The following is a 9,842-nucleotide window of genomic DNA, read 5'->3' as shown; positions in this document are numbered from 1 at the left end:
CCCATCCCTTGGCAACTTGGGTTACGTCGGCTTCTGTACGCTTAGCTTATCCAGTGTGCCCTGAGAACGAGATATGTGCAGCTCCTATCAGGATTTGTCGGCATAGCGGGTGGTCTTGCTGGTCTTGTTTTACCATCGTCAAAATGTCTTGTAACCGGGATTCCAAGTCTGATCGGGTCGTCCTGGGAGAAGGAATATCCTTTGTTAACCGTGAGAGCTTGTGATGGGCTAAGTTGGGACACCCTTGCAGGGTTTTGAACTTTCGAAAGCCGTGCCCGCGGTTATGGGCAGATGGGAATTTGTTAATGTCCAGTTGTAGAAAACTTGACACTTAACTTAATTAAAATGCATCAACCGCGTGTGTAGCCGTGATGGTCTCTTCTCGACGGGGTCTGGGAAGTGAACACGGTGTTGGAGTTATGCTTGAACGTAAGTAGTTTCAGGATCACTTCTTGATCACTTCTAGTTTCACGACCGTGCTTTGCCTTCTCTTCTCGCTCTCATTTGCGTAAGTTAGCCACCATATATGCTAGTGCTTGTTGCAGCTCCACCTCACATACATTTTCCTACCCATGAGCTTAAATAGTCTTGATCACGAGAGTGTGAGATTGCTGAGTCCCCGTGACTCACAGATTACTTCCAAAACTAGTTGCAGGTGCCAATGATACCAGTGCAGGTGATGCAACCGAGCTCAAGGAGGAGCTCGATGAAGATCGTGTTCGTTGTGTTGTTTCGTTTCCAGTTGATCAGTAGTGGAGCCCAGTCGGGGCGATTGGGGATCTAGCATTAGGGATGGTCTTCTTTTATTTTGGTTCCATAGTCGGACCTTGATTGTATCTGGATGATGTAATGCTATATTTATGTATTGTGTGAAGTGGCGATTGTAAGCCAACTCTTTATCCCTTTCTTATTTAGTACATGGGATGTGTAAAGATTACCCCTCTTACAACATGCCTACTATGCGGTTATGCCTCCAAGTCGTGCTCCGACACGTGGGAGATATAGCCGCATCGTGGATGTTACAAGTTGGTAATCAGAGCCTTCCCCGACTTAGGAGCCCCCCTGCTTGATCGAATCGCTGGCGTTGTTGAGTCTAGAAAAAAAATGTTTTGAGTCTTATAGGATTATATATATCAGAGAGTAGGATTCTTTTTACTCTTCGGTCCCTTCGTCGCTCTAGTGAGGCCTCCTGGCGTAGAGTTTTGACTCTTCTCTCCTCAAATTTCACTAAAAAAATTTAGGATCACGCAGGTATCTTGGAGTCGTTCCGATGGTTTTGTGACGAGAACATTGTTCTAGGTGCCTCCTGACATTTAGGGGTTGTGGCAGTGTCCCGGGGAGTTGAGCTCCGAGGTGTTGTCGTCACAATTTTATCGTTGCAGTTCTGGAATACCTGAGTTCGCCGACATCGAAAATCTCTTTTATGTAGTTGATGGTGAGATAACCTCGACGCCACCCAGTACTGAGGCGGGAGTTTAGGAGTATTGCCATAATTCGTATAACAGATGCTTTTCTAATGTTGAGGTAAATGATTTCCGAAGGTTTCTTGGTTATGTGTTGAAGGATGGATACAGCTGGATGTAGGATTTGCTAGTTTTGGGTGAGATATTATGCTTCCCCTGTATCCCCAACACCTGAGTGCATAACCGGAAAGTTTTGGGATTTTATAAGTGGGAATTCTAGTAGCTCTTAGGATATCTTTCCGACAGATGCATGATATGAAATTGGGGTTCGACGTCTAGTGGTCCGCCTATCCATGGTTGGTTTTACAGTGGTCTCGTCGTGTCTTAAAGAGTCCTTGGCTATGTTGACTCGGGGACACTTCGTATGTCATGTGCACTGCCTTGTACATGATGGTGCTGTATGATCGAGCCCGTGTGGGCCCCACCACGAAAACTTCGGACGAAATCTCTATCATATGTTTGTTCCGGCTTATTCTGCAAGCCAATCCTTTGTTTTTGTTTTCAGATGTGGTATTCGAGTTGCTTCGAAGTCAAATGTTGATTCCATACCTTTCCTAAGCGGTGTTCTCATATTTCAATGTGAATACTAATCCTTCATGATAATCGAGATTGTCATGTCAATCCTTTTCAACCGATGTCTTTCTCTTCAAGTGGATCCGATCATTTTAACATTCGCAAGATCACCTCTCAGTTTTCTCAACGGTGTTTGTTTCATTCATCCCAAGTTGCCTTGTTTTCCCGCCCTCCCACCCTTGTTTCTTTAAGGACTCAGATTTCTTATTCAAGTATCCTTTTATTGATGGGAAGCCTCTCCATTCCTTTCTTTCAATGTTCTTACCCGGTGGTTCTCATGAAGATGCTCCACAAGTTTATTATTCTTCCTGCTCTTTTCTTCTCCGGTGGATTAAATTCAAGCTTTGGTTTTGAAAATAGTCCTTTCTTTTGCCCAATGCTTTTTTCATGCCGGTGCACCTCATAATCATCCACTCCTCGTTATTCATTTGTTCCGGAGTGCTGAAGATATCTCAGAAGACTCGCCTTGTCTTTCAAGATCAGTTCAACCTATTTCGAGGTTGTTACCTCATTCTAGCCATTTAATTCAACCAGCGCAATCTTCCTTTTAAATTGTTCAACGGTGTATCTTTTGAGTGGGCCCTAACCCACATGTCTTTTCCAGGATCTTATCTGACTCTTCTAATTTTACCGGAGTTATTCTTAAATTTTTCAAAGTTTGACGTAAGAATGAATTGTCATCAGTCAAATATCTTTCTCCAAGATCTTTCAAATTCTTTTCATCGTTCGCTCAACCTCTTCGTTTTTGATTCAATCGGAGTGTCTAAACAATTCTTGATGGTGTTTCCGTCGTCATCCTCGGATTTTGAAGACCGAGGAAGAGTTTCTCTTCAATCATATTTGTTCTCGTGAAGATTCTTAGTTCAACCGTGATGCCATCCTCTCATAATTGTTTTCCATTGTGAGAATTCTTTTCAACCATCCGGAGCAATTCAGGAGTCTTTTTAGTTGTTTCTTTGGAGCCCATCATCTCAGAATTATTCATTCTCAGTGTGTAGCTATCGTCCTCCAAAATCTTACCGGTGCATCGCTCACATATTCTCAAGTCAGTTCATGATCTCTTCGTTTCACTTGCATCTAAATTCTCTCAAGTATCTTCGTTCATTTCATAATTGTTCCCAGTGTTCCTTTATCTTTTCTTCGGTCATTTTAATTCTTACAGTGGTTCGTTCAACATTCCTCTTCCGTTGTTCTCATATCAATTTATCCGTTTGTTCCAAATCTTACCGGAGGTTCATTGAAGTCTTTTCTCAAGTTTGCGCTATATCTATCTTACTCCTTTCTACGAGAATAAGTGGTATGCAATCCGTTGATTGTCATCAATTTAAATTTGCAAAGGATAAGCATAATGTAATTCTTACTCTTTGTTTCATCCAAATGATTCAATTCCTGTTTTCCGGAGTGGTTCATCATATCACATTCTCGGTTTCAATTGTTTCGTCTTTTCTTTTCCCGGAGTTCCAAGCTCTCTCAATTATATGGTCGCGAAGACCCATCGAATTCACTATAAGGCTTCACCTTGTATTTTGAACTTCTCTTTTTTATCATCATTTGGTTACCGGAGTTCTTCATGGAGGTTCTACATGCTGGTTCATCAAGGATTCTTTTCATTCTTCAATTGTTCTTCAAGTTATCTCTCGAAGATATGATCCGCCAAGCTATACTCCAAGTATTCTTCATCGTGCATTCCAAAGTGTGATTCTTTCTACCTTATCTTTTGAGGTGGTGCTATATCTTTTCTTGACAATTTCCATTCTTGTTTCGTGATTCACATGTTGTCAAGAATGAGGTATTTTACATCCATCAATCTATTCATTGGAGTTATCTTGGGTTATATTTCACCTAAAGCCTTCCCTAAGGAATGTTGCGATTGTGGTGCTTATCAATGATCCAATATTCTCCTTCCCATCTTGGTGAAGAAGTTCATCATCTCTTCATTGTCCTATATCAATCATTGTTTTCGGTGGCGGAATTTTACCTCAGTTTGGAGATGTTTTCCATAAGCCCACTACAAGCTTATTCTTTTCATTGTTGGTTTTCCAACAACTCCATTCAATCCTTCTTTCCAAGGATGCTTTCAAATTCATTGGTGGTACAAGCTATCATTTTCTTCTACTTTATTTATTCCTAACGATCTAACTTCTATTCCTTCTTTCCGGAGGCATTGTGATATTGCTCTCTTCGACCGATCAACTTGTTTTTTCAGATCATGTTCAATTCCTTCCATTTACAGTCAGAGTGATGCCCAAATTATATCATTCTTATTCCTTATCTATCTTGTTTTAATCGGAGTGTTGTGGCTATCATTCCTTTTCTAACCGGAGTCTCATCCAAGTGCTTTCATTTTTGGCCAAGTGCATATTATTGCCTTCCATTTCCAACCGGAGTGTTGTCATAATTGATCCTTATCGTTCCTTGTACACCTTGTTTCAACCGGAGTGCTCGCATGTACTTATTGTCCATTGCAATCTTTTTTTCTTATGTCTTTCAACCTACAAGGTTCTCGTGATGTTCCTTGTTCCTCTATTCTAACGGAGGTTTTCAACTTCGTTCATCTTCGTTGTATTCTTTCTTTCAATTTGTTCAACCTCTCAAGGTTCATTGGTTTCACTCGTTTGTCAAAGAAGCAACTTAGTTTTACCTCTTCTCTTTCTCTTCCATTTTCCCTCCGGTGCCATCCTAGATCTCGGGACGAGATCCTCTCGTAGTGGTGGAGTGTTGTGACGCCCCAAGACCGGAGCTTTAGATGCCTCCCGTGGTTTTCGGGTTTCGTCGTGTGATTTGTTTGGTTCATTGCATTCATCATTGCATCATGTGCATTGCATCATGTCATCATGCCATCATGTCATTTCTTTTCTTAACACAACTAAATAAATGGCATGGATCTTTGATCCATTTAAATCGAGGGAGTTCACATGGTGAAATTCTCTTTATAACATATAAAAGTCTCCTACTATTATTAGGGAGCTATTGTAAATATTCCATTAACTTGGAATCACCCATCACACAATTGTATTACTCTTCAACTCTTCTTGTATCCGACTTAACTTCATATATTTTTCTTGTCATCTCTCTCTCAAGCCATACCCATGCATCATCACCTCTCACTTCCTTCTTCTTTCATGTCTTTGAAGCGACCTTATTCCTCCTCCATTAATGTTCATCTTTTCCCTATAAATCTTGCCTCTTTCCTACACCCTCTCTGTCAGATTTCATCCCATTCGAAGTTGTTTTGATGAGGTTCAAAAATGATTGAAGTTTGAGAATAATTCAAACTCTAATTATTTTTCTACCTTCTAAAAATGCCAGAGCAATTTATTCAAACCCTACATAAATCCAGGGTTCCAGATATATATATTTATATATCTCATATTCCTAACCAAAAACCCATGGATTTTCCCCTTTGTTGGTTGTTTATTTATATAAACAATAAATTAAGAAAGGAAAGAATTTGGAAGGGATAGGGAGCCCAGCAGCCGCACCAGTTGGCCAAGGCCCAGCTGGCGCCCTTCCCACTGGGCCGGCTCCAAGGCCCACTTCCCCGGCCCACCTACCTATAATTCTAACCTAGCCCAATCCCCACTCCCTTCCCTCGTCCTCCCACCAGCGCCGCCAGGAGAGGCCCGATGTCCATCTCCATTCGCTCGCAGCGCCCTCTCCCTCGATCCCCTCCTTCCCTGCTTCGCCAGAGAGAGGAGCGAGGCACCATGCCCCTGCCGTCCCCGCGCCGCTCCTTCCATCTCCGCACGCGCCAGGAGACGCGCCCATCTCCCTGTGCTCTTCTCCCTCACCTCCCTTGCAGGCTCCCTGCGTCGCCTTGCCTTGTCGCCGGCCCTTGATCCACCACGCCGCCGTGCCTCCTTGCCATGGCCTCCTCGTGCGCCCGAGGTCCGTGGCAGTTTCTCCTCCTCCACCAGGCACCGCAGGCCGCCGCCCTGCACCCTCGCGCCCCAAGCTCTGCACGCCGCCTCCCTGCGCAGGAGCTCTGCCGCAGCCGCCAACCTCCCGCGCCCTATCCTTGCTGGAATCCACCAGGGAGCCGCTTGAACTCTCCTGCACCGCCGCTCCTTCTTTGATTCGGCGAGGTCCAGCTGTCCCAAGCACGCCGCCCGCCCAACCTCTTTTCCCTGCTCCTCCTCGTGCGCCCGAGGTCCGTGGCACCTCCAGCCTCCAGGAGCTTTGCCTCCCTTGCTCCATGCTAAGGGCGAGGGTAGCCATTCCGTCCTGCTGCCGCTCTTCCCGCGCAGCGCCGCGCGACGCACCCAGTCTCCATGGCCGCGCCTCCTCGCCGCTCGGACCCGTCGTACTCAACGCCGCCTCTCCTGCTCGTTGACCAGCGCCATGAACGGCAGCTCTTTGTACCGGTTTCCGAACCGCAAGACCAAGAACATCCACCGACCTGAGTGTTCCTTGGATACATCAAGGTCGACTCCATCGCAAAGAACGATTACATGTTTGACCCTGGATATTGGATTGCAAAACGCCAAGTACCTCTTCAGTTCGGCAAGACCGGCAAGTTCGTCTTCACTAAACGTTCACACGACCGCAACTGGTACCTTAATCCGCTATGTTTTGGACACGCTGAGTTCTTCGAAGACACCGATGCCTAGTATGTCTCAAGACCAGGATCGACAAGCACCACCCCCATCAAGTACTACTACAAACCCGGAGAATTCGGATGCATCAAGTCCCCGAGGAGACCCGTTTTTCGTCAAGTTTGACTACCGTAGCGCCAAATACCTTGGATGCTCGAACGAGTACCGAACGAAACGCCAAGTATCACTATCGCCGAGTACGACTACTTCCACGATGATACAAGAACAACTACCGTGGACCCTGGAAGCCTCCGTGGACGTCAAGTCGCTCGTCGTGATCCCGAACATCTACAGAAAATTGTGCAACTAAGAATGTGAACGACTACTGCCGCCAAGATCACGAGTACCTCTACCGTCATCATGTACCCCTACTTCCACTACGAACGTCTCGAGAACGTCTACTTCCTCTACTTGGCACCGAACAAGAACCGTCCCGTTTGCACACTTCGAAGGTATAACCCCGAGACGACGTCCGTGAACGAATGCTTGCGATGTTTGAGATGCTCGTGTTTGCACCGTGTTCAAATTGTCACTCGTTTCCTTGTCGCCAACTCGGGGGGACACCCGGAATCTGGGATCACCCACTATTAGGAAAAGGCCTACTAATGGCGCACCAGTTTTTCCTACTAATGGCGCATCACTGGTGCGCCATTAGTATCACGCCACTAGTATCACGCCATTAGCATCATCTGGTATACTAATGGCGCACCACCCAGTGCGCCATTAGTATATAACACCATGCGCCATTACTATACCACCCAGGGCCATATTTAACCATGTGCTTTGGCACACTAATGGCGCACTGCGGATGGATGCGCCATTAGTATACTTGGCATACTAATGGCGCACTCTGTAGTGATGCGCCATTAGTATGAATATTAGGTTTTATTTTTTTTTACTTTTCTGATTTTTGCACAGGTTACAAAATATATTATTTGACTGAATATAGACAGTAGCACACAGCAACAGCAGATTCATCGAATACAATAGAAGATTAGTCTCCCAATACAATTCATCATATTAGTCTCCGAATTCAAAAGACCGAACAAAGATAAAACATTACAAGTCTTGAGACCGCGAGTATCGAGTTTGTCGGAAGTAATACTAATCCTAAGAAGTCCTACTAATCATCATCATACAAATTCTACTCGTTATTCATAACAAGTCATACGATCATCATCTTGATAGTCATCGACATTCCGGCAAACTCAAGGGCCTCTCGGGGTACCTGCAAATTCATCACGACACAATGGTCGGAGACAAAACCCAGCAAACTAGCAAGATGATCATCATCTTTAAAAGTCATTACTTGTCAAATACAGAAGAAGGAACAATTTATTTGTGACATAGTTGGCCCATACAGAAGAAGCAACACCCTGCACTAGCCTAAAAACAAGTGAAGTTTCACCCACATAAGAACAACTTTATAAAAACAGAGAAGTTGCTATGTTTTTTCTACTGCTAGGAAGAACATCACTCATTGGAAATGAAAATCTCAGTACCAGCATTTTGAACTTTGAAATGAAATACAGTAGTAGTATTAGTAGTATATGGAGTAGTATCTTGTCTAGTAGTAGTATTAGTTGTATATGGAGTAGCAAGTTTTGCCTCAGAGACCGCAAAAGCTATGTTTTTTCTCAATTCAGATAGCTAAGTGGAAAACCACGTCGAGTCCTATTTTAATACTCTATTTCTCAATGCATGCAATTGGTTTCATCTGGACTACATCATAGAACCACCAATAAAGGACACTAAAAATATATAGAGATGCCTACGGTTCCTATCCTTGAGTAGCATGATTAGAGATGAGCAGATCTGCTAAAGGTGTCATAAGCACCTGCTGTTACTCTTGGAAGCAATGCAAACATGTAAAAGTTATTACTGTTGACAATACTACTCAAATATCCAACTATCAGGACACAAGGCATGATAATCCATCTAATCTAATGAAATCTGAACTCAACTTGATCATGGTTCATGCCCTTAGACACATCAGCACCTCAAGAATGCCATGACAAAAATGAAAAGGACCAAGAGAATCACCACACAAGTGAAGAGAGAACTCGGGGCCTCTTTGACAAAAATGAAAAGGACCAATACAATGAAAAGGACCAGTGAGATGAAAAAACTAAGGTAAGGGGGGACATCAAAACGCAGAAGTGCATAACACAAGCTCACCGACATAGACACACATAACAGCCGCACAACAGCATAGACATTAAACATGTGCAGAGATCACAATCAACAGAGGCATAACAGTAGAAATTACAGGTGTAGATTGCTCTGTTCAACAAACTTCCTATCAGTCCAACAATGTTTCTGAATCTAAACTTTTTCAGTTAACAGAACCTAAACCTGACAATGTTTAGTTAACAGAAAGGGGGGAGGGGAACCGGTGCAGCTCACCGAGAGGAAGACGATGGCGAGCTCGTGCGGGGATCGACGGTGAGGCCGCGGTGGCCGGAGGTGGAAGAAGGCGCAGACGCCCTAGACGGTGGAGGCGTCGGTGTCGTAGAGGTGCCAGAGACCTTGCCCTGCGAGACAGAGAAGGGGCCGTCAGCCCCGACGCGGGCGGGGGGCAAGGGGAGGAGGAGGAGGGGAAGGGGAGGAGGAGGGTCGGGGGGCGTACGGTGCTGCATCGCTGCTCGGCGCCGACGGCGAGGAGGAAGGCGAAGACTTTGAGGGTCGGGGCGGCGGGGGTGGGGGCGCGGGGGCGCGTGGGCGGCGGGGGTCGGGGCGGCGGCGCCGTGGGTCTGGCGAGGGAGAGAGGGACGAAAGGGGATCTCTGGCGAGGGAGAGGGAGGACTTAGCTATAGGGGGAAGCTTACTAATGGCGCACCACCCGTCGGTGCTCCATTAGAAATCTTTTTTTAGATAGCAATGGCGCACCCACTGCCGGTGCGCCATTAGAAATGTTTTTTTAGATAGCAATGGCGCACCACCAGGCCGGTGCGCCATTAGTATATTTATTATTATTATTATTTAATAAATGAATATGAATATGAAACAGTAATATTTTTTCATAAAAACAGTAATAATTGTTGTTTAACAACAATTGTAGTCTACAATTTTTTATAATTATTTTTTAGAAAATGAATATGAATATGAAACAGTAATAATTTTTTAAAAAATATCATCAAATTTGTTATTTGAAAATATCATCGGCGGCGGCGGTGGAGCGGGGGAGGGTGTCGGGGAGGGTGCGGGGGGT

Source organism: Triticum aestivum, chromosome 1A (genome assembly GCF_018294505.1).
Source record: "Triticum aestivum cultivar Chinese Spring chromosome 1A, IWGSC CS RefSeq v2.1, whole genome shotgun sequence".
NCBI lineage: Eukaryota > Viridiplantae > Streptophyta > Magnoliopsida > Poales > Poaceae > Triticum > Triticum aestivum.
Note: the sequence above shows the minus strand (reverse complement) of the source record.